This window comes from Chiloscyllium plagiosum, unplaced genomic scaffold, assembly GCF_037043375.1.
Source record: "Chiloscyllium plagiosum isolate Xiang-an unplaced genomic scaffold, Cpla_swu_hap1 HiC_scaffold_14, whole genome shotgun sequence".
Lineage (NCBI taxonomy): Eukaryota > Metazoa > Chordata > Chondrichthyes > Orectolobiformes > Hemiscylliidae > Chiloscyllium > Chiloscyllium plagiosum.
In genome coordinates, this window is record NW_028270152.1 from 93,239,372 (window position 1) to 93,266,353 (window position 26,982).

Genomic DNA, 26,982 nt, shown 5'->3' on the forward strand with positions numbered 1-26,982 from the left:
AATCTGGATGCTGACAGGCCTGCCGAGCTTTTCCAGCAATTTCTGTATTTCTTTTAAAAATGCATTATTTTATCACAGGCATTCTGAATAAATTAAACATTTTATTTTTTAATGATGCAGGGCCATGTAAACAAATTTCAAATCGACTGAGACCATTTGCTGCTAAGGGTATGGCTCTGTGTATGACAGCTACAATGATGCACCTAAATGGAGCAGGGAATATGACGGAGACATAGTTTGGACAATGTACAAGGAGAACTCACATGACCCAGTTTGGGAGAGAATGACATTATTGTGTGATTCAGCTCAAAGAGAGAGAAAATGTAATCTGCCTGAGAAGGAATGGACTATTGCACTCTCTCTCCTTCATTGTTCCTCATCAAAGCAATGTGTGCGAGGTAAAAATAACTCTACAGTCATCGTTACCATTCTTATTTTGTATAGAATCCATGCAGTGTTGACACAGGCCCTTCGGCCCAACAAGTCCATATCAACCTTCCCAACCCATTCCCCTATATTTACCCTTGACTAATGCACCTAGCCTAGAAATCCCTGAACACTACAGACAACTTAGCATGACCAATCCACCTAACCGACACAGTTTGAGCTGTGGTAGGAAACTGGATCACCCATTAGAAGCTCACACAGACAAGGGGAGAATGTGCAAACTCCACACAGACAGTCACCCAAGGTTGGAATTGAACCCAAGTCTCTGGTGCTGTGAGGCAGCAGTGCTAACCACCATGCTACCCTTTGGGTGATCCCTGACTAGAATTCACTGGAATCTACTCACTGCCTAAAGCAAAGGGAATTCAGCCAAATCCAACTGTCCCAGGATGGAATCCCATTGCTGGCAGCTGTGTGAGTACAATATCTTCAGAAGCAGAATAACATTTTGGACAATCTTGCAATTTTTCCTTTTGTCGTGAGTTCCAATAATATCTGGAAACGTTCTTTCAAGTTAAAATTGCAGAGATTGTGTGTGTGTGTGTGTGTGTGTGTGTGTGTGTGTGTCAGTGTTTTTAGAAAGAGAAATATTGATTATATATTTGCAACACCCAAACAGTTTGCCAATCATCTTTCCACCATAGTTTGAGTAACATTTCTCTGGATCATAAACGTGTTTTTTAGCAGATGAAAGAAACTAGCCTGACTTGTTCATAAAACTGAAACTGATCCAATCTGAGACCGATATCATCGGCAATATCACCAACCTGGTTACATTTAACATTTGTTGTGACTAAAGGAGGGGTGGGACTAGAGAAGAAAACAGAGACCCAAAAAGCCTGGTAACTATACACCGGTAAGCCTGATGTCAGTGGCAGGTAAATTGTTGGAGGGGATTCTGAGGGATAGCATTTACATACATTTGGGAAGGGAAGGGCGAATCGGGGTAGACAACGTGTCTTTCTGCATGGGAAATCATGTCTCATTAATTTGGTTAAGTTTTTTGAAGAGGTAACAAAGAAGATTGATGAAGGCAGTTTGGTAGACATTGTCTATATGGACTTCAGCAAGGTGTTCAATAGACAATAGACAATAGGTGCAGGAGTAGGCCATTCAGCCCTTCGAGCCTGCACCGCCATTCAATATAATCATGGCTGATCATTCCTAATCAGTATCCTGTTCCTGCCTTATCTCCATAACCCTTGATTCCACTAACTTTGAGAGCTCTATCCAACTCCAGAGAGTGGGCCTCCACTGCCCTCTGGGGCAGAGCATTCCACACAGCCACCACTCTCTGGGTGAAGAGGTTTCTCCTGAGCTCTGTCCTAAATGGTCTACCCCGTATTTTTAAGCTGTGTCCTCTAGTTCGGCACTCACCCATCAGTGGAAATATGTTTCCTACTGCCAGTGTGTCCAATCCTTTCATCATCTTATACGTCTCAATCAGATCCCCTCTCAATCTTCGAAACTCAAGGGTATACAAGCCCAGTCGCTTCAGTCTTTCAGTGTAAGGTAATCCTGCCATTCCAGGAATCGGGGTAGACAACGTGTCTTTCTGCATGGGAAATCATGTCTCATTAATTTGGTTAAGTTTTTTGAAGAGGTAACAAAGAAGATTGATGAAGGCAGTTTGGTAGACATTGTCTATATGGACTTCAGCAAGGTGTTCAATAGACAATAGACAATAGAACCTACGCTGCACTCCCTCAATAGCCAGAATGTCTTTTCTCAAATTTGGAGACCAGAACTGCACACAGTACTCCAGGTGTTGTCTCACCAGGGCCCTGTACAGCTGCAGAAGCACCTCTTTGCTTCTATACTCAATTCCTCTTGTTATGAAGGCCAGCATGTTATTAGCCTTCTTCACTACCTGCTGTACCTGCATGCTTGCCTTCATTGACTGATGTACAAGAACACCCAGATCTCTCTGTACTGCCCCTTTACATAAATTGATTCCATTGAGGTAGTAATCTGCCTTCCTGTTCTTGCTACCAAAGTGGATAACCATACATTTATCCACATTAAACTGCATCTGCCATGCATCTGCCCACTCAACTAACTTGTCCAGGTCACCCTGTAATCTCCTAACATCCTCATCACTTTTCACCCTGCCACCCAGCTTTGTATCATCAGCAAATTTGCTAATATTATTGCTGATACCATCTTCTATATCATTAACATATATTGAAAAATCTGTGGTCCCAGCACGGATCCCTGCGGTACCCCACTGGTCACTGCCTGCCATTCCGAAATGGAGCCGTTTATCACTACCCTTTGTTTCCTATGAGCCAACCAATTTTCAATCCAATCTAGTACTTTGCCCCCAATATCATGCACCTTAATTTTACTCACTAACCTCCTATGTGGGACTTTATCAAAAGCTTTCTGAAAATTTATACACTACACCTACTGGATTTCCCTCGTCCAACTTCATATTTACATCCTCAAAAAATTCAAGAAGATTAGTCAAGCATGATTTCCTCTTCATAAATCCATGCTGACTCTGTCCTATCCTGTTACTACTATCCAGATGTGCAGTAATTTCATCCTTTATAATAGACTCCAGCATCTTTCCCACCACTGAGGTCAGACTAACTGGTCTATAATTACCTGCTTTCTCTCGCCCACCTTTCTTAAAAAGTGGTATAACATTAGCCACCCTCCAATCCTCAGGAACCGACCCCGAATCTATTGAACTCTGGAAAATAATCACCAACGCATCCACGATTTCCCGAGCCACCTCCTTCAGTACCCTGGGATGCAGACCATCAGGCCCCGGAGACTTATCAACCTTGAGACCTAACAGTCTCTCCAACACCAAATCCTGGCAAATATAAATTCCCTTAAGTTCAGGTCCTTCAGCCACTGTTACCTCAGGGAGATAGCTTGTGTCTTCCCAAATGAACACAGATCTGAAGTACCCATTTAATTCCTCTGCCATTTCTTTGTTCCTAGTAATATATTCCCCTGTTTCTGTCTTCAAGGGCCCAATTTTTGTCCTAACCATTTGAAAGAACAAAGAGCAAAGAAAATTTACAGCCCAGGAACAGGCCCTTCGCCCTCCAAGCCTGAGCCGATCCAAATGAACTGTCTAAACCTGTCGCCCAATTCCTAAGCATCTGTATCCCTCTGCTCCCCACCTACTCATGCATTTGTCCAGACACATCTTAAATGAATCTGCCGTGCCTGCCTCTACCACCTCAGCTAGCAACACGTTCCAAACGCCCACCACCATCTGTGTGAAGTACTTACCACGTATATCCCCTTAAACTTTCCACTCCTCGCTTTGAAAGCACGACCTCTCGTTACTGAATCGTTCACCCTGGGAAAAAGCTTGTCTCTATCCACCCTTTCTATACCCTTCATGATTTTGTAAACCTCAGTCAGGTCCCACCTCAATTTCCTTTTTTCTATTGAAAATAAATCTTACCTACTCAGCCTCTCTTCATAGCTAGTATTTCATTCTGATTGGTAGACAGATTAGTAAGTCTCGGTCACATGGGATACAGAGGAAGCTAGTCACAATTGGCTTGAAGGAAGAGGGATATTTTTCAGATTGGGGGGCTTGTGAGCAGCAGTATGCTGCAAGAATCAGTACTGTGTTCACTGCATTTCATCATTTATGTAAAGGAATTAGATATGAATATCAGGGCCATAGTGAGGAAGTTTACAGATTACATCAGAAAGGTGGTATAGTAGATTATCTCAGAGTACAACGAGACCACAATTAGATGGGACAAAGGGGCAAGGAGTGACAGATAAAGTTTAATTTAGATAATACGAGGTTTTGCATTTTGTAAAGGCAAATCAGGGCAGAAGTTATAAACTTAATGGTAAGGTCCAGGGGCGTGTTGTGGATAAAAGGGACATAGGGCGGCAGGTGCACTGTTCCTTGAAAGTGGAGTAGCAGGTAGACAGTGTGGTGTGGAACACATTTGGCACATTTGCCTTTATCAGTCAGAGCATTGAGTATAGGGGTTGTGGTGGCATGTTGCATCTGTACAGGATGTTGGTCAGGAGGGATATTGGCCAAATGTTGGCAAATTGGACTGGATCAGATTTGATATCTGATCAGAGTGAACAGATTGGACTAACGGGACTGTTTCCGTTCTGCATGACTCTTTGATTTTATAAGAGGGATGATGAAAAATTCTGAAACGACCTTTCAAGTCAGAATTCTCTTCACTGCAAGTTTATCGTGCCTCTATGGTCAGATTGATTGAAAGGTGCGTTAGTTAAATATTTGACAGAGAAGTGAGTCATGCATAATGGGATACAGACAGGAAAGTGGAGCTGATACCCCAACCTGATCAGGCACAATCTTAGCGCCTGGTGGAGCAGGCTCAAAGTGTCTAATGATCCACACCTGCTCCCCAGTCCCATGTTTCTGTGTTCCATTCAGCCCCTCAAATCTGCTGGACAGGAGCAGTTGGAGGCCACTTACTCCTGTAACCTGTTGCACAGAAACAAAGGAGACCAATCGGCCCTTCAAGACTGTCACACACGCTTTGAGGTGATTTGGGAAATTTATTTGGTAAACCCAGGCTGGGTGTGAAAGAGGCCCCTCATCTCTCTTCACGAGCTTCCCCTGTCTGCAATTTGTTCTTCATTTGTTGATCATGTTGTAGACCCAGATTCACTGAATACAGCCCATATACCTCATCCAGCGATGGCTCACAAAACCCTCTGGTCTCACTGACAGCAACATTCAATAACAGAACATTCATGAAAATAACACCCACTAACTTTCCAATCACAGAATGTGCGAACATCAGAAACAGGGGCAGGTTGTGTTCACTCCCCAAACCTGCCTTGCACGTCACTAAGATCGTGGCTGATCTGCTCTCGTTCTGAAATCCACTTAAATGCCCAATTCCTCATAGCCCTCACCTCTCTGACAGCTCAATGTCCATTTACCTCCTTTACAAATACTTTCAGTCATCTAGCTCTCCGAACACATTTGAGAAGAGAAATCCAGACATTCAATACCACCTGTTTGAAGAAAACACTTTTGCTGCTCCTATATCATGGCATATTGATATGAACAAAAGATATTGACACAAGAGTTCAGATAAAAATTACTCGCCTTGATATCAAGGCAGTGGCTGACTTCTGTCGACATCAAGGACTTTCACAAAACTGGTTTTAATGGGAATCAGAGTAAACTCTCGAGTGTTTGGAGTCAAACATTGCACAAAGGAAGATGTTTATCACCTCAGTCCAGGGTCAGTTCTATGGGAGATCCTCAGGGTAGCTTCCTCTTCACAAACACCTTCAGCTGCTTCATCAATGTTTCCCCGCCCCCACGCCCACCCCCACCCTCCCCACCATAAAATCAGAAGTGGGGATGGTCACTGAAGATTCCACAATGTTCAGAATAAGTTGTCGGCCCTGTCAACTTCTGAACTGGCCTGTGTCCAAGGGCATCAAGACCCTGACTCCATTCAGGCTTGTGCTGTTAAAGTGTCCCGAACATTCATGTAACAGCCCTCGGCAAAAAGGAAATTTCAGGAATTGAAAACAGCATCAAGAGCAAGTTCAGAGAGAGTAGCAGCCAGGAGACATTCCCTGAAGCGTCCAACTCTGGGGAGACCCCTATAGTTTTTGATGTTACTGAGAAACCAAAACTCAATGATCATAATCTGTAAGAGCTGGCCACACACATTCAGGCTGTATTAAAATAAACCAAAGGCCTCCCTCGCTGTTGACTCAAGTGGTCTTAACTTGTCAGCTGGTTAACAATCGTTCAATCACTCTCTTAAAAGAAACCAGGACAAAAAAAAACCTCTTAAAGCTACAGCATCATCACACTTGTCAGCACATCGAGCTGTCAAACAGGAACCAGTGTTAACCCAGTCAGGCACTCAGCCTTTTCCAATCGGACGAGGAAGAAGCCAATCAGTCCCTTGAGTCACTTACACAGCAACAGTAGGAGGCCATTCCCACCTCAATGCACTTACACGGGGGCAGAACGAGGTAATAGATGCTGATTCCTGATGAATGTCTTATACCCGAAACGTCGATTCTCCTGGTCCTCGGATGCTGCCTGATCTGCTATACTTGTTCAGCAATCGATTCTCTACTCTGATCTCCAGTATTGGCAGTCCTCGCTGTCTCCTAATCGTTGCTCTAACATGATGAACAAGTGGAGCAGAGGGTACACAGACAGACTGCTCCACGTTGTTCCTCGCGGTTCCGTTGCTTGTGGTACACACGTGGGACTTTAACATGGTTGTCTAGTGGTGAATAGGGAAGTCATATGTATTGTGTGAAGTCTCAGGAAGGCATCTTCCATCTCCGAGAAGACAGTCTGTAGGGCGGAAGCTGGTGGGAATGGCTACCTGTTTCAGATCGATGGTATTGTGGCAGATGTTGGGGATTGTGAGCAACCTGACGTTCCGTACGGGTTCACACGCCGACTGCACAATAACATGGGGAGAGTTAGTAAAGGGATACAAACTATTAGGAAAGCCACGTTAGACTGATGAATGGACTCTCTAAGTTCACATAATGGTGATCTTGCTCATGTTGATCTTGTCGAGTGCACGTCCTGTTCAGCGTAACCTGTATGCCTTACTCTGTCCAAGTCTATTTCCACCCTATGATTTTCTGGCCATGCTTACTATTATCTTCCTCCACTGCTCATAAATAAAGTGCTTCCCTGTACTGAGGTCCACGTGGCAATAAATCCAACCAATCAATCCTGGGTAAAGAATGGAATTTTTTCCCTGTCAATGTCTCTTCTCGTGTTTCAGCATCGCCATTTCTTCGTCTCTCACAGATTAAACACTCAGCTTCTTTACACTATCCTCATGTTACCATCATCCGTGTCTATGGTAAGATCATTCCTGACAAAGGAGATCAAATCTGTGGACAGTGCCCCAAATGCTCTCTCAGCAAGGCTCTGCAACATCAGGAAGATGGCTTTACTTATGTCCTCGAATAATCTTACAATGAAGCACAGCATACCATTGTCTTCACCCATTACTTACACAGGGTTTGATTCGGAGCCGTCAGCATAGACTTGTGAGTGGGCGATCATGCTTCCCAAATTTGTTAGAGTTCTTTGATGAAGTGACCAAGAAGGAAGACGAGGGCAGAGCGGTAGACGTAGTCTCTATGGATTTCAGTAAGGCCTTGGATAAGTTCCCACATGGCAGACTGCACTGGATGGTTACATCACGTGGAATGCGGGCGGAACTGGCCAGTAGGAAACACAGTTGGCTTGATGGTAGGAAGCAAGGTGTTTAGTGGAAGGATGCTTGTCAGACTGGAGGCTGGGTCCATAGCTGTTTGTTATCTACGATTTGGTTGAGAATGTACAAGGCAAGATTAGTAAGAATGCAGATGACACTAAAATAAGTGGTAGCGTGATCAGTGAGGAAGATTATCAGAAGTTGCAGCAGGCCCTTAATCAGGTGGGGAGGTGGGCCGAGAAATGGCAAATGGAATTTAATATATATGTGTGAGGTCTTGGATTTTGGAAACTCAAATCAAGGTTGGAGTTTCACGGTGAATGGGCGGGCCTTAAGGGGTGCAGTGGGCAGAGAGACCTTGGCATTCAGGTACATGGTTCTCTGAGAGTGGAGTCACAGGTAGACAGGGCAGTGTAGAAGGCTTTTGGCACACTGGCCTTCACGAGGCAGGATATTGAGTATAGAAGTTGGGAATTTATGCTGCAGTATCACAGGACTTTGGTAAAGCTGCACTTGGAGTATTGTGTTCAGTTTTTGTCACCTTGTTATTAAATTAGAAAGAGTGCAGAATAAATTTACAAGGACGTTGCCAGGACCCAATGGTCTGAGTTATAGGGAGAGTTGGACAAGCTCGGTCCTTTTTTTAGAGTGTAGGAGATTGAGGGGAGACCTTATAGGGCTGTATAAGATCATGAGGGATATGGATAGGGTGAATGCTCTCAGTCTTTTTCCAAGGTTTAGAGAATCAAGCATGAGAGGGGATCAGTTTAAGGTTAGAGGGGAAGGAATGAAAGGGAACCTGAGGGACCACTTCTTTACACAGAGGCTGGTACGTGGATGAGCTGCCAGCAGATGTGTTTGAAGGGGGTACACTAACAACATTTCAAAATCATTTGGATAAATATGTAGATCGGAAAGGACTGGAAGGATATGGGCCAACTACAGGGAAATGGGGTTAGCGTGAATGGACATTTACAAAGTAGAGTCGAACTCTCTGTTAATTAAAACCAAACACCCAGAAAAGCTCACGTCACTTTGTAATCTGCTAAAGTATGAGAGACACAGATCTCCTACATTCCACTATTTAAAAAAAAATTAACAAGTTAGTTTATTAACTTTAATAGTGAACACTATACAACAACTATTCACAAATACAAGCTTCTCTTTTCTTAACTACTTACTATCTGGCTCCAACTCTGTAAAAATATGCTGTTTCAACAACCCACATATTAAACATTATAATCTCATGACCACACCGTCTATATCATCCCCGCTGACTATACTCTTCCAGCTGCTGATCTCCCTGCATCATGTTTCATTTTTACTGCAAGTAGGTTTGACATGAACATGTATCTTTGATAGAGTGTTTGAAATGGCCAGTTAACACTCCTGCTCTACAGGAGTTACTCTGCTGTTGGATGGCAGTGGCTCTCCCTTTGGTGTTCAAAATGCTGGTTTTATATACCCCCCATAATACAATATTTCTCATACATTGATTGTTGTCCAGGTGTGCAAACAATAATATTCACATTCCTTTGGCTTCTGGTAGCTTGAGAGTTATATGAACTCTTTGGTTGCATTTGAATTGCTGTCAAAACAGCAACCAAAACCCAGGTGTCCATTTCCCAGCTAATGGTGACATTTGGAACAGGCTGCCCTTTAGCTGGCATCTGTGGGTGTACTTTCTATTCAGCAAAATCCGTTCTGTCTTAAAGTGACCAGACATGCTTTCGGCTTCATAATACCTCCCTGCTTCAGAAAAGAAACTGAACCATCCGAATGAAAAAATGATCATTCATTTTACCTCAAATTCTTAATCCCATTATTATGAAATACAAAAGTATTAATCTCAGTATGCCATTCATATTAATTCTGCACACCTATGTAACACTGAAATAAGTCAACTCTAATCTGAACGTTTTCCTTTAAATCAGCGATAACACATCTGCTATCACATTTTAGGACCCACAGCATGTACATTTTTTAAGTTTAAAGTCGGTAACATAATACTCCAATGAAATAGTCTCATATTCTGGTCTTTAAATATTCCAAAAAATTCGAGCGGTTTGTTTTTCTTGTCCACAACCATCTCCGACAATTTGTTTTTCATATAAGCATTAAGATATTGTTAGGCCAGTCCGAAACTGTATCAATAATGGAGATTCTGTATTTTTTTTTCTGGTGGATATTGAGGTTTTTCCACAAGTAGCCAATTAGCCATTCAATTCCATCATCATCTTTCTGTATCAATACATCTCCAACCCCGATATCCGTTGCATCTAACACAATTTTCAATGGGTTTCAAAATATGTGGCGGAGCTAAAACTGGTGCGGTGATTAATGCTGCTTTATAATTCTCAAATGCCTCCTGGCATTATTCTGTCCACCACAATTCTGTGTTCTTCTTTAATAAATCCAGCAGTGGTGCTAATACGATGCTGAAGTTTGCAACAAACTTCCGATAGAACCCATTCAGTTCCAAAAATTGAAGCTCCTCGTTCTTCGACGATGGTCGTGGAAATTCCTCAAAGCCCTTCGTCTTTGTGTTCCATGGGGTCAACCTTCCATGGCCAATGTAATGTCCCAAGAACATGACCTCTGTCTTCGCAAATTATGTTTTCTTTAAGTTTATTACCAGTTTTGCTTCGTGTAATCATTCAACATGTTGTGCCAACTGTAACATGTGAGCTTTCAATGACTTGCTAAAGATCACTACATCATACAGATAAACTGCACAATTTGTTCACCCGGCCGCAACTTTGTTCCTGAGTGCTCAATGTGGATGGTGCATTATTCATTCACATGACATGCTTGTTAACGTTTTTGTTATGTCCGGTATCTTTACCGATAGTTAACTGACTATTTTGTTTTAATTTGAAAGGGGCCACTGAACCTGGCTTTGAAGGGATTTCCTACCACTGGTGGCAATACTAATACGTCATCCCCACGGGAAATTGTCAAAGTTTCAGAGATTCTATCTGCCATCTGTTTCACTCTGGGCTGTTTCCTCTTCAGGTGCTGTTTAGCTAACTCACCTACTCGGAAAATCTCTCCCTAACCTCACATATATAATCCCACTGTGAGATCGCCGACTTCGGTCTTGTCACTTTATATTTAATTAATTTCAAAGGACCTCTCACTTCATGTCCGAATAGTAACTCAAAAGGAAGTAAACTGAGTAGATTTATTTGGGGCATCGCCGATAGCAAACAATTTAATGGGACACCTTTCTCCCAACCATTCGGTTAATCCTGACAGTACGCTGTTTACATCGCCTTCAGCGTCTGATGCTAACTTTCCAACGCTCACTGCGATTCACTTGATTTGAAGTGCTGTATGCCTAAGCTATCCATGACTTCCTTAAACAGCTGAGCGGTAAAATGAGACCCCTGGTCTAACTAAATCTCACTGCTTAGCCCACAGCGCGTAAAGAAAGCTACCAACCCCTCCACCTCCCTTCTTGTCATAACTCTGTCATGGAATTGTCTCTGGCAATCTGGTAGACACATCCATTGTGGTCAGAAAATATTGGTTTCCACTTTTACTTTAGAAAGGGGAGCTCCACAATTAATCATAACCCATGTGAAAGGTTGTTCGAATGCAGAAATTGGCGACAAAGGTGCTGGTCTTATTATTGCCTGTGACATACCTACCATTTGGCACGTTTGACATGTACAACAAAAAATAACCATGTCCTTGTGCATTCCAGGCCACTAGAAATGCTTGTGTACCTTAGACTGAGTCTTCCAGACACCTCGGTGACCACCTACAGTTAGTTCATGTGCTACCCGTAACAGCCAACCATTTGATTTTAAAAAAGTGGGCGGCACGGTGACATTGTGGTTCGCACTGCTGCCTCACCGCGTCAGCAACCCGGGTTCAATTCCAGACTCAGGCGACTGACTGTGTGGAGTTTGTACATTCTCCCGGTGTCTGCTTGGGTTTCCTTCGGGCACACCGGTTTCCTCCCACAGTGCAAAGATGTGCAGGTCAGGTGAATTGGCCATGCTAAATTGCCCGTAGTGTTAGGTAAAGGGGTAAATGTAGGGGAATGGGTGGGTTGCGCTTCGGCGGGTTGGTGTGGACTTGTTGGGCTGAAGGGCCTGTTTCCAAACTGTAAGTAATCTAATCTAAATTGTTCGTTAGCGGTAACACAGTCTGGTGCACCTCAGCTCATTTCCCTTCTGCACTAACCTGTCCTGGATTCCATTTTAATTTTAGAATTCTATCTTTAAGTGAACAACGTTCGACAATATATTTAAATTCCTTTTCTGTGTGTGTGTGTGTGTGTGTGTGTATCTGTTATAAATCCATTACATTTTGGGATAAACACCTCTTCCTGACCCTCTGCCTGTTCAGGTTTTTCCTGCACCGTTACATCAAACAGGGTGTCAGTTAAATCAACATCAATTCCTTTGTCTCTTTCTTTCGTTTTTCCTTCCTACTGTAATTTATGACAGTGGGATCTTGTTACTACACTATCTGGAAAAATTCCTAGGTATTTTTTCTTTTAACTCCCCAGTTCCCTAGTCGCCCTTTGCCTTATCCACCACAAGGGGTTCCTCTCCCATCTTGGATCCCAACTACAAGAACAAACTGTATTCCAGGAGCTGACATTCTGTCTCTCACTCTCACTGTGACTTCCCCAATCTTGATTTGGCACTCCAACCTGATGTTGCACAAGGGAATGCTTAATTTCAGTCTCCATTCTACAAATTATCACGCTCTTGAGTAACATGTCAGAAAGAGTGAAAATATTTCCATCTCTTCCTATTAGAGGCTGAAAGAAAGTGAGGAATGCAGATGCTGGAGATCATAGTTGAAAAGTGTGGACTGGAAAACCACAATAGGTCAGGCAGCATCCGAGAGGTAGGATTGTTGATGTTTCAGGCATAAATCCTTCATCAGGAATGTGGGGGGTATGGGAGGGGCAAGTGGACTGAGAAATAAATAGGAAGGTGGGGCTGGAGGTGGATGGACGGGAGCTTGGAATGCGATAAGTCGATGCAGGTGGGGTGTGATGGTGATAGGTCGGAGAGGAGGGTGAAGTGGATAGGTGGTAGGACAGCTGGAACCCTCAAACTATACAGCATCAACGTTAACTTCACCAATTTCCAAATCTCCCCTCCCTAAACCTCATCCCAGATCCAACCATTCAACTTAGCACCGTCCTCTTGAACTGTCTTAATTGTCCATCTTCCTTCCCACCTATCCACTCCCCCCTCCCCTCCGACATATCACTCTCACTCCCAACTACATCTTCCTGTCGCCTTCCCAGTGACCCTCCTGTCAGCCCAGCTCCTACCGTCCGATTTATCTGTGAGCCCCCTTTTCTCCCCGCCACATTCCTGATGATGGGTTTATACATGATATTTCGACTGTCCTGCTCTTAGGATTCTGCCTGTCCTGTTGTGCTTTTCTGGCACCCACTTCTCTACTATTAGAGACTGAGCCGATCCCGTATCTCACAAAATTATAATTTATTGTTGCCCCCCACACACCTTCTGAGTAAACTTTATCCACAGAGGCGAATTCTTTATAGGGACCAGGCACTGACTCTATACCTAGTTTGCGCACTCTCCTGCAGTTCCTTGGAGACTTGGGGTCTTCTTTACTAGGTTCACTAATGCCACTGGCTTAACCTCTTTTACCGCATCTTTTCCTAAAGTGTCTTCCTTCAATGCCCAGCTCGGTGTGTCCCAGCTTACTGCAGTGCAAACACCTTTTCCCAATGCCCTTCTTAAACCATCCCCACTGTAATTCTGTGTTTTCCACTCTCTTATAGTGAGAACTATTGAGGCCTTTCACCACCTTTCAACCCGCTTGAGCTTATTTTTAACCTGTGCTAAACTATTGCCAGTGTGCTTTACTCTATGTTTTACAGGGTAGAATCTCCCCTTCTCCCAATTTCTGTCCCTCACAGGATGAAAACCCTCCCAGAAGCTAAATTTCATCTCATGCATCAATGTATATTTACCTGCCATTTTTGCCATGCTTCTCACATCTTGAACTTTCTGTTCATTCACATGAACTCTTACTATCTCTGGAAGTGAGTCTTTAAATTCCTCCAGCAGAATAATCTCCCTTTGAGCCTCACAGGTATTATCCATTTTTATGGCCCACACCCATCAATCAAAATGACTGTGCGTAATTCTTTCAAGCTCAAAATAAGCCTCACCTACTTCTCTCTCTATTTTTCTGACCCTCTGTCTATATTCTTCTATTACCAATGCATAACCACTCAAAATAGTCGAACCGTCATCTGACAGCACTGCACATACCTCACTAACTGTGCCCACCAACTTAGTCTGTCCTAGCATTACCCACAAGTCAACTGGACACGCCATCCACTGAGCTATTTTTTCTAACAAAATGAAAGACGTTTTGCTATTTTTTTTCACCGAAGCATGACAAGGTATTAACATAGTTGCATACATCCCTACGTTCTCCCTTCATCTCCATCCTGTTAATTTAACTTTCTTGTTTAATTCTTAACTTCTGAATTTCAAATTCTCTCTCTCTCTTTATTTTTCCTCTCTTTCTCTTTCTTCTCTCTCTGTTTCGGTCCCTTTCTTTATCTTCAAACTTCAGTTGCCGTACTTGCAGTTTAAGTTTTTCTAACTCTACTGCACTTGTCTGTTTCTCTGATACACCAAAGTGCTTGACCAACTCCGTTAAAATTCCAACTTTCCTTTTGTCTCTGGTTAAACCCAATTCCAACCTATTTGCTAATTATAAAAAATGTCCTTCTTCTGTCTTTCTAAACTTCCTTGGCAAACTTGGGAACCTCTTTCGTAATGTTAAAAGCCATTTCTCTCACTTGTAATTTAACCAAACACAAGTAAACAAAATTAAACGAATTTTCCCACCGGATTTATTTGAAGATCTCGGTCACTAATTGCCACGTGTTGGAATCTGCTGGGAACTTTTGTACCCCAAATCTGTTCAAATCTGTCCAAATCCCACATGGCAAGGTCCCAAACTCTTATGACATCAATGTCGAACCCCTCTGATAATTAAAACCACACGCCCAGAAAAGCTCACCTCACATCGTAATCTGTTAAAACGTGCGTGACAGAGAACTCCCAAATTCCACTAATAAATGAAAAATAACAATTTATATGTGTGCAAGTTAGCTTGCTGAGCTTGAAGGTGTGTTTTTAGACGTTTTGTTACTATGACTAGGTGACATCATCAGTGAGAGTATCTGCTGAAGCGCTGGTGGTATGTCCGCCTCTCTAATTATAGGTCTTGGCTTCTTAAGGTGGGTGATGTTATTTCTCGTTCGGGTTTTTTTACAAGAGAAGGTGGATGGGATCCTTTTTTTTGATGGACTTCTGGTTAGAATGACAGAATTCCTGTAAGAATGTCCTTGCATGTCTTCGTATGTGTGCTCCTTAAACTGTTCAATAATTGACCTTCCACACCATACACTCACAGAAGCATAGACTCTGTGCCAACAGAAATACAGCATGATCTATATTAGTCCCACATTCCTACAGCAGGCCCACAGCCTCGAATGTTATGACGGTTGTGAGGTTACCCTTGATAATTCCCCTCTCAGGAAGTACATCCCAGATCCCAACACCCTCTGGGTGAAAAGAAACTTTTAAATTCTGTCTGAACCTCAAACCTTTCACTTTAATAGTGTGCTCCTTTGTCCTTGACCCCCTGACTAAAAGCAACAGCTGCTGTCTATCCACCCTGTCCATGTTCCTCATAATCTTATTCTTCTGAATCACGTCCACCTCAGCTTTCTCTGCTCCAAAGTAAACAACCCGAGCTTATCCAGCCTCTCTCCATAACTGATATGCTCCATCCCAGGGAACATCCTGGTGAATCTCCTCTGCACACCCTCATGTACAATCACATCCTTCCTGTAATGTTTCTCACAGAACTACATACAGTACTCCATTTTGGCTGAACAAAAGCCCTTGTATAGCTCTTAAAATCTACGCCCTGAATAGGAAACGCTACCCCCAAGGTCCAATTCTTAACTCGTCCATTACCCGTCCAGTCCCATTCAAGCACTCTGTGAGTTTCCTAGTGTGCTGCCATTCATTGAGTCCTCCCCTGTCTGGTTCCTTCTCGCAAAGTGCATCACCTCATATTTATCAGGTTAGCATTCCTTCAGCCATTGACCTGCCCGTTTGACCAATCCATTTGTATCTTCTTGTAACTTAAGGCCTTCCTCCTCACTGCCAACCATCCGGCCAATCTTTATGTCAAACATACACTTACTATTCACAACTCCCACACTCTCCTCCCAGGCCCTTCCAGATTCACATCTACACAATTTATGAATACCTCAAACAACAAGGGATACAGCACTGATCCCTGTGGTACACCAGGGAACACTGGTCTCCAGTTACACAAACAGCCTTCTCCCATCACCCTCTGTCTCCTGCCACTACGTTTCGTTGTAACTTGTCAAGTAATCTTACATATTGTGAGATGTTACTTTATTTTTCAGTTTCCCAGGTGGATATTTGTCAAAGGCCTTGCTACAAAACTAAATAATCGACCTCCGCAAACTAATTCAATCAAATCCATTAGACGTGACGTCCCTCTGATAAAGTCATGGTGATTATCCTTGACCAAACCATGCCACTCTTATTGGAGTTCAATTTTCTCCTCCTGCATTTCCTCTAGTAGTAATACTCACTCATCTATAGTTCCCTGGTCTATCTCTTCCACCCTTACTGTGAAGTGGAATCATATTAGCTGTTCTCCAGTTCTCTGGCACCTCCCCTATGATCAGATTCTAAATATATTTTTCAGTCAGGGTGTTTCCACCCTTGACTCGAACAGCCACCTGTGATACAACTCATCCAGATCGGGGATTGGTCCAATTTTATACCAGACAAAACCTCAAATCCCTGCTTGTATTTTACATCAATCTGTTCAAGAGCTTCCCCGTCCATCTTCTTTAATTCTGTACCTGCATCCTCCTTCTCCCAAGTAAAATAGATGTGAAGGTCTCATGTAACAATCCATCAATGTTCTCCAGCTTGACACACAGATTGTCCCCTTTGGTTTCCAGTGAAAACTAACTGTTTGCTGATTATTCTGTTCTAATTGTCCGTGTAGAATATCGTGGGATTCTCCCTGACCTCGCCTACTTGTACTTCTCCATGTCCCTCTGTTACTCAGTCCCCTCAATGTTTTTATGTTTCACTGCAATCACCTCACATGTTTTCAAAGTCGAGATCACAGGCTGAGTTTCCCCGTCAGACAACCTTGCCATCTTAGGGATTAATGTGGAGAATACTTTTTGCAGTTCCTCTGTAGTCAGTATATTCTTTTTTAGATTGGGACTCCAAACGGTATACAATATTCCAAATTTAATCTCACCAACACTATATGCAACTGGTGCACGACATCCTCTATATTCCACTTACATTTACCTGAATGCAAATATAATTTTTACTTGCTTATTTGCATATGTTCTTCCCAATACATCTCGCTTTAATTTTTTTAATGATTTTACTGTGTGAGATCTTTTTAAAAAGCTCCTGAATATCCAACTACACGTTATCCATTGGTTCTTCATTGCCTATGTCACCAAGAATCATCTTCAAACCATTCCAAAAAAATGTTTGCCACATATGGTTTTCCTTTCATCGATGCGTTATCATCCTCCGCAGTTTTGCCATTACCTTCTATGTATCTAGGAGCACGTTCTTTATAATAGAGTCCAACAGACCGCAGATAACAAGTTAACTGGTCTGTAGTTCACCACTCCCATCTTCATCCTTTCTTAAACTGGCGGATAATATTTATAACCTTTACCTTATCCAGTTGGCTGAAGACCTTTCGGAAATGCATTGGAAAATATCGTGAAAATCCACATTGCAATCAATATGTCTACAGCTGCTTCTTCTGAAATTCTTGTAGCTATGCAAGGCATTAGTGAGGCTGTACTAGACTATAGTTTGGGTGTCCTGCGGAATGACGTATTTGCATTGGAGGCAATTCAGAAGAGGTTCATTAGATTGATTCCATATTTGAAGTGTTTATCTTATGAAGAGAAATTGAGCAGTTCAGGCCTATACTCTTGAGTTCATAAAAAAGAAAGGAGATCTCATTGAGGTCTGTAAATGCTAAATATAATTGAAAGTGTAGATGTGGAGTGAATTCTTTTCATGTGGCGCAATCTACAATAAGAGATTGAGGATGGAGAGATGGCAGGAAAGTGGAACAGAGGGCGCGATGACATCAGCCATGACTGTATTCAATGGCGGAGCAGGTTCAAGGGTTTGGATTCCTGACTGATTCTCCTCATTCATATTCAGCCTTTCCACTGTGTTACACGTAATGGGGGAGGACTGTGTATCAAACAGGAACCAGGCACTCCGGATAAATCAGTCTTAATCAGTTTGACAGAACCTCACCAGTGGAGTCACATAGTTACCAGTGCTTGGTACATGGCATCTGCGGAGTATCCATGTCAATGGGGAGAAGTACAGGAACTGAAGGAGCTCTCTCTCTATTAATATTGCAGCGTGCCCATCACAGTACATCAACTATTTACAATCTATATCAATGATCAGGAGGATGGAACAGATATACAGATACTGAGTTTGGTGATGTCGCTGTGATTAGCAAGAGATTAAATTATCAAGAGAGGGTGGAGAGTCTGCAAATAGATACAAAGAGGTAAAGGCAATGGATAATAATTTGCTAGGTACAATATAACATGATATGACCTGTCATTTCATTAACAGGAATAATGGAAGGCAGTATACTCCTGAAATAAAGAAGGATTACAGGACATAGTGATACTGTGTCCTGGGGGGTGGTTGGGGGGGGGGGGGGAGTTTCACTCATGCACGTTCAGACATGGTAAGCTTTGCTCCATCCCTGATCGTTGCTCCTTGACATTCAAAGTGATCCTATTGCTCTCAGTGCTCATGGAATATTTTGATGTGGTTGGTTGGTGGTGGGGATGGTGTTTTGAAACGTGTATCATGGGGACGGCCTTTATCCACGATGCATTCATTCCTTTCTTCATGGAGATCGGAAGACGATGAGAAATGGCTGCCTGTTTTTGAATGAAAGAACTGTGGCAGCTGTCAGGACAGGGGTATTCACCAACATGATGTACTGTGATGGGCACGCTGCAATATTAATAGAGAGAGAGCTCCTTCAGTTCCTGTACTTCTCCCCATTGACATGGATACTCCGCAGATGCCATGTACACCATCGGGAGTCCCACTATACTGGATACACCCGACAGCTCCCTGCTGAGGGAGAAACAATGTATTTATCTCATCCACCATATATATCCTCCGTCACTGAATGGTGACATTGATGTTGAGATACTGGGAAATGATGGATATGTCACCTAGTCCTGCCTGGAAAGTTCTGGGTCATATAAGCTGAATGAAACTGTGACCCCATCAGCCACTGGCAGCACCGTCATCCCCCTGGTGTGAATCTGCAGGTCGTGTTGAAGGAGGTGACACCGCTCTGTGACCAGCTCCTTGTTCAGTCAGTTTCCCCTCACACTCTGCTCCTGGGTTAAATGGAGCTTGGGAAGCTGTTCCTGGAAAACCCGGGATGCATGTAGCAGATCCTTTTTCCCCCACACACACTCACTTTGTGGTTTCAATGCTTCCCCTCTCTGCAGCCTCTGCTCCGTTTGTTGATCATGTTACAAACCCAGATGCTGGAACAACAGTCTGCATACTCCATCCACAGTTGGGTCACCAAATCCTCAGGTCTCCCCTTAATGTCTGAGGCAGCTCACAGCACAAACTCCAGCAAACCATCCCCAGCACCTCCACTAACTTTTCAATAAAAAAAGTCAGTCAGAAACATCTCGGCTACAAATGTTGTTGCTAAGACCAGATCCCCGCAAAATATTTTGAGAAGGCCGCTTAGACCCAAACCTTTCCTCATTTTAAACATAGATGTGAAGTGTGATTTCCTGATATGTTGTGATTGGTCAAACAACTTGACATTAAGCAAAATATAATCTATTCAAATCTTGTAGTTAAAATACAATCAAAGAAAAGAACATTTTGAGATAGCGTATATGTTGGAACACTTACACAAACAATAGATACCGTACCTTCTAGATGTATACTGCTTGGCACAAAGATATATTCAAATACAGATTCTTACATGCAGTTTTCTGATCCAGAAGAAATCAACATCAAGAGAGAAAAACAGATAGTGATCATGTATTGAAACTCTCAACCATTCTGGGACCAAGAGCATCTTCTGAATGCTGCAGCTAAAAACATTCAGAAAACCTGGTCTGGGAGAGCTGGCCACTGTCAGCGTTTTAATGAAAACTAAAGGCTGTCTCGGTGACTTACTTAAACTGTTTTCAGACAGCAGTTCTGCACCTCTGCCTTTAATACCTCACTTCAAAAAAATACGAAGCGGAAATAACCTCTTTACAGTGATAGTATTCTCACAATTCCACCTTTAATAAAATGGTCCATCAACATACAAAGATGGATTCATTTTAGACCTCCTAATCTTCTTCTATTAGTAGACTGAAATGCATATATATTACATTGACTCTGAGCATACAAATGTTCACAACTCGATTCGATTTCAGTCATTTTACTCCTGCCACAAAATGCCTTTTGATTTTCTTCATCCAAGTCTCCACAATGTGTCAAAACTTAAGTTTTCTCACCCTGTCAACCCTGTAAAATTTCAAATTGAATGACAGCGATGATAAGCACAATCGAAAAAGGCTGCTATTCTTCTCCCGAAACTTCTCTGAAAACTTTAAGTGGTCATGATCAGTGATAAAGATTTGTCTCAGCTATGTTATTCGCAATTTAAATGCTGAAATATTATTTCGCCAACACCAAGCTCAAGGCCTCCTTCCCCATTGTGGAATAAATCTGTTGAATGGAGCACTTTTAATCTCTCCAATAGTCCTCCTGAATGACATACCTCCTCATATCTCAGCATAAAAGAATTATATGCTTCAGTACCTCTTAATGCTGTAAGTTCTTCACCTGCAACTCCTGGCCGAAGTTAATAAACCTTACTTTCACAGGTATATGTTTTAAGAAGATCTCGCACATTCTTCTCAATCCCTCACAGAAGCCAAACTTTGATTTCTGAACCAAATCATCATCGTCAGCCATATCAGCTTCTAATCTTGCTATTGTTCCTCTCTGCTCTTCCACGTGAGTTCTCAAGACTGCAGAAAGTGAATTGGTGAACTTCTCCAAAATAAGAATCTCTCTCAGGGTGTCGTAGGTTTGCTCTATTTTTAATACCCTTACCCACCTTTCAAAATTACTTTGTTTGATTCTGTCAAACTCAATGTGCGTATAACCAGAGACACTATTTAAATTCCTGAAAAACTGTCTGTCGGCGTCTGGCATAAGCTTATATGCACTTTAGATGGCTTTCTTCACCACCCCAGACTGGCCCGGTACATCCTCCATTAGGGATGGGAATACCTATCAGCTTTGTTGGATCAACTAAATCCACATGGTCACTGGCCACTGCATTTATTTAGCCACTTTCTCAAATAAAATTAAAAAGGCTTCCCCATCCTCCTCATCAAATTTAGATAATTCCTGGATGTATTTGAACAGAACCCCATCAGACCTTTGGCTACAATAGGGTTGCTCAACCTCAATATCCTCCTCATCCACCCTTCCGTCTACTTTCATCTCCAATTTCTATGTCAACTTTACTCTCTAAGCAGTAACTTTTGAAGTTGAAACTCTCTGCTTTTCTTCTCTCCTTTTCTCTCTTTCTTCTTTATTTCCTTTTCTTTTTATTTCTCCCTTTCATCATATTTCAAACTGGTTCAATTCCTTCTCATGTTCAAAGTGCATCATTTGAAATTGAATTCTAGCCATTTCCAAAGATTCTGATTGCGGAGCTATAGCTGCAATTATCTCTCATTTTCTCACAGACAATCGCAACCCCAACTCCAGCTTGTCTGCCAATTCCTACAGCTTTGACTTCATTACCTTTTATATAACCCCAAACTTCACTTCATCCATACCCAGTGAACTCTTAGTGACTGAAAGAATCTTTACACACAAAATACTGTTTAAACCAACGGAATTCAATACCCGGAACAAAAGACACTAACAACTACCATACGCGACCTTTGAGCCCAATAGCCTCCTGGTGCATACTCTCCAGTGTCTGCATGAGCTTATTCTGGATGCTCTTGTTTCCTCCCACAATGCAAAGATGTGAATGTCAGTTGAATTGGCCATGCTAAATTGTTCATAGTTTTCAGGGATGTGTGGATAAGGAGTCTTTGTTGGGGTAAGTGTGTAATAATAGGGTAGAGGAATGGGTCTCGGTAGGTTACTCCTCGGAGGGTCGGTGTGGACTTATTGGGTCGAATGGCCTGTTTGCACATTGTAGGAATTGTAATTCTAAACCCAATTTGGTGTTACCGATTTAGAACCGGACAAGAGTCCCCAGTTTGCTATAGACGAAATAGACTGCCTCAAACTATTTTAAGAAGGTAGCTTGAATGCCAACCTTTTCTTATTTTAAATGTAGATGAGAAGTAGGAGTTCCAGATGTGATGCTATTAGTCAAACCACTCAACGTTAAGCAAAACACAATATATTTAAACACCTTAATGAAAATCCATACAAAATGAAGAGGAATTTAGAATAACTTAACTATTGGAAAACTTAACCGAATAATGGATACAGTACCTTCTACAAATGAACTGTCCCAATATACTAACATCACCTAAACATACCCATTTGCCAAAAGGAACATTCAGGCATACATTCTTGCATACAGTTCTCCAATCCAGGAGGAATAAGCATCAAGTCCAGTTTCAGAGAGAATAGCACCGAGGGATAATTTACTAAAACTTCCAAACCTTCTGTGACACCAAGCACCTGCTGACTGTTACAGCTTCAAGGAAAAAAAAAACTACAAAGTCTGGTCTGTTAGAACTGGCCGTTGTTACTGCTATTTATTAAAAAAAAAACCCTAAAAGCGTCGTAAGTTATTTACTTGAGCGGTTTTCAGTAGGGAGTTTGGCCATTAAGATCTCTTATTTAAAGAAAGGAGAAAATAATCTTTCTTTTAAAGTGACAGCATTGTCAGACCATTCAGATGCCTGGTCCTTTACTTAAAGGACTTCCTCGTGTTACTGATCACAAGGTCACCTGAGAGGGACAAATACAGGTACAGACCAAGTTACAAGGATATGTCTCATAACTTCTGAAACACCCCTATCCATGGACCATCACATGAGACACACCGGGAAGTGAATATCAGCCTGACACACACATTTCATTGATTCTGAGCAATAACAATGGCAGCACTCGATACACTAGGGAGACAAAAACCAAGGCCAGGGAAAGATACAGTAGGCCAGAGAGACATTCACATTAAAGATAGGAACAGACAGTTAATTAACTGAAAAGATGTTATGGAAATATGGGGCAAAAGACAGGGCAGTGGGACGAACTGGAGAAGTGAGATCTTCGAGAGTAAAATGACAAGAATGAGAACATTGAATAAAGGCATTGTCAGATCAGCTGGAATGGTTTGTTACATCAAATTCTCAATCTGCTTCACAGAACACCACAAACAACATAAACTGGGACAAGATGGCAGCCCAGTATGGAGTGCTGTGCAGGCCATACTCGTGTGTTGCTCAGTAAATTGCACTATCTGTCCAGCATAGAGAATATTGCAAACTTTACTATCATATTATAACTATACTCGCATCAGATTACTCTCTCTCTCTCTCTCTCTCTCTCTCTGTGTGTGTGTGTATTCATCAGAGACTGAGGCAGAGTGAGTGTGTGTACGCGATTGGCGTGGTTGAATGCGAAACTCATTGTTTGAGAAGGAATGCACATGGAGGAAACTATTTTAAATACGAACAACTGGCAGGCTTTTGGTAATCGACAGAGAGAGAACGAGAGAAGTTTCATGGACAGATGAGATAAAGTGTTTGAGAATGTCAAAATAAAGGCATCGCCAGACACAATAGCAATATACATCGGCATGCACATGAATGACAGATGGATGGGAGTTTGGTGTGAGTTCGAATCAGATTTGCTTCGGCACGTTTGAAACCCGGAGCGTCAGCAGCAGATTATTGGCTTCATTAAGACTGTATTTCATAGCTCAAGTTTCAAACAGCAGATGGAATAAACCCGTGAGATATATTCTGGAGTGGTGAGTATTTCAAGTTAGGAATGATCAGGGTATGGTATCAGGAATCAGTTCATGGTCAAAGGGATCTCCCACACTTGTGACTTGTCTGCTTCAGCCGCAGATATTGGCCAGGGTTGGGATGGAAACAATGGAAGGAAGTGGAGTTTGTAACCAGAACAGTAAAGAGTGACCTCCATGCTCTTAATATTTAAATAACAAAGGCAATGATACCATAAATTGCAGTTCTCCGCTGAAACTGAGTAGATCAACATAGAGACCCGTGAGTAACAATGTCAGAGCAGAGAGGGAGACAGTAATTGAACACGTTCATTGATGTAGTTAGTCGTGGTCTGTAGAGTGAACATCTGGATTGAGAGTTTCATCAGGATCACTAATAGTAACAAGGATGTAGGCTATATGAAACAACAGTAATACAGTCATAACCGGTTTATAGAAAAAAATCTGGACAGTGACACTTACCAGGAACACCAACGATAACCAGGAAAGGATAAACAAAATATTGAATAATGAGGAGACTGTAATAGATTCGCAATGATAATGACGACCAATAAAATGCAGAAAGATACCAAACATAATTGGATAAAATCCTGTCTATTGTTGGAACATGCCAGTCTAATGTTCCCAGATTCTGATCCATTTTTGGAACATTCCAGTCTAATATTCTCATATTCTGATCTCTCCTCCCCCTCTCTCCAAATCTGCTGATCCCTGTCAGTGCTGTCGGTGATGCTCCCGCTCATGTTACGGGATAAGACATTGAATGGCGCCCATTTATCATTAAAAGATGGAAACCCTTCACTGGGATATTTAGAATCCATGAAGAATGGCATTAATCACAGTCACTGAACAAACACTGGGAAACTGAGCAAAAGCTATGACAACGGATGAATGGGCACTACACAACAATCAACAAACAGGAGTGTTCCCTCCCAGTTCAGGAACACTTCAGCGGTCCAGGACATTCAACCTAGGACCTTCGGGTGACCATCCTCCAAGACGGACTTCAGGGCAGGCAGCAGAGAAAAGTGGCCGAGCAGAGGCTGATACCTAAGTTCGGTCCCCATAGGGAGGGCCTCAACCGGGACTATGAATTCATGTCACATTCCATGTGACCACCATTGCACTATACACACAGACACTCCTACACACAAACTCTCTCTCTCTCTCTCTCTCACACATACACACACACACACACAAACACACACATACACACACACACACACACACACAGGCACTCCTATACACACATACACACGGACACACATGTACACAGACACGCATACAGACACTCACACACCCTTACAGACACACACACTCCCACATTCACATAGTCATCCTCTCAGAGACTTAGAGATGGAACTGCGTTGCTGGAGAAGCGCAGCAGGTCAGGCAGCATCTAGGGAACAGGAGAATCGACGTTTCGGGCATTAGCCCTTCTTCAGGAATGAGGAAAGTTTGTCCAGCAGGCCAAGATAAAAGATAGGGAGGAGGGACTTGGGGGAGGGGCGTCGGAAATGTGATAGGTGGAAAAAGGTCAAGGTGAGGGTGATAGGACAGGTTGGGGTGGGGGCGGAGAGGTCGGGAAGAAGATTGCACTCATGCACACACATATACACTCTCTCACAGACACTCACAACCCCCACACCAGACATGCGCACACACTCTCACACTCACACATGCATCCCCTCACAGACTTAAGACTCTCTACATCACTACACACACCTATACATTCTCTCTCAAACTCACAACCCCCAACCCAGACAGACAGACACACACACACAGACAAACACCCACATGCACACATATATTTTGTGGGGTGAATTTGTACTTGCAGAAATACATTGTACTTTGATCAAAAACTGCATGAATTCCTGTAAACCTCTGACCTCAAAAACTGAAGGAATTCATGTAAAACTCTGTTATTTCACTTTTCAGATTAGACTCAATCTAAACATCATGGTATAGACAGAGAACACAGGGGCTAACACCTTCAACATATTGTCTAGCTAACATTTATTGTTGCAGCTAACCTGAGAATGCAACTTTTTAAAAAACGTTTTGTGATTTACACATGAAAGAAATGAAACTATCATGGTATTCGAACAGATGAAAGACTCAACAGACAATCAAAGTATTTTTCAATGTATAATTTCAGTTACATCACGCTGTAAATTTTTGCTATAAATTCTGTCCCTTAGAAGTGTGTCCTCCACTTTCACCTGATGAAGGAGCGGCGCTCCAAAAGCTAGTGTGCTTCCAATTAAACTTGTTGGATTATAACCTGGTGTTGTGCGATTTTTAACGTTGCACACCCCAGTTCAACACCAGCATCTCCAAATCATGACTAAACAAACAGGCTCAGTTAACCAGTTCCACACATCACTTTTCATATCACTATAAAAGGGAGCATTCACTGGGTTTGGATGGAATGGATGAGGGTTGCTAAGGGATTGTCAATAAATCTTTAAATCTCTGAAATCTTGTTATTAACTTGTATATGAGAGTATTAACAAGACACTGCAGGGATCTATATATGTTCCACTCTGTTTATGAAAGAGACAGTTATAAAATAACAGATCGGTTGCATAAAGAAAATTCGGGTGGTCAAGTTTCCAGATTCCTTATTGACCAGTGTGAGTCTACTCCTGGTTTTAAGTGCCCTGCTACCAAACCCTTCCATAAACTTGAGACAGAGCATTGAGACTGCTGCACAGCAACAGGCCGAAGCAATTCTGTTCCTATGGGTCTCTTACAGAGGGACAAGAGAAGGCCATTCAGCCCATATTAGCCTGTTGCTACTTGAAAAGGTGGAAATCTAGAATATTGGCACATTTTGCCAACAGAATCATTCAAATCAAAGAGATGTGTCTCTGCAGCTGTATGACGTGTTACTGAGTGGGCACCTGGAGTACATTGTGTTGTTTGTGTTCCTGTAACTGAGAAGGGATGGACCTCCATCAGATACAGTTTAATAGCTGCTCATAATCCACGGGTTGCTGTGTCATTTAATGTCTCGGGTCTGTTACACAAGGACAGAAGGAGGCTATTCAGCCTTTCCAGTCTATTACAGAGGGCCACGAGAGCCCATTCAGCCTTTCAAACCTGTTACAGAGGGGCAGGAAATGTTTATTCAACTTTCAACTCTGTTACGCATAAATATTAGTTTTAAATCAGTTAT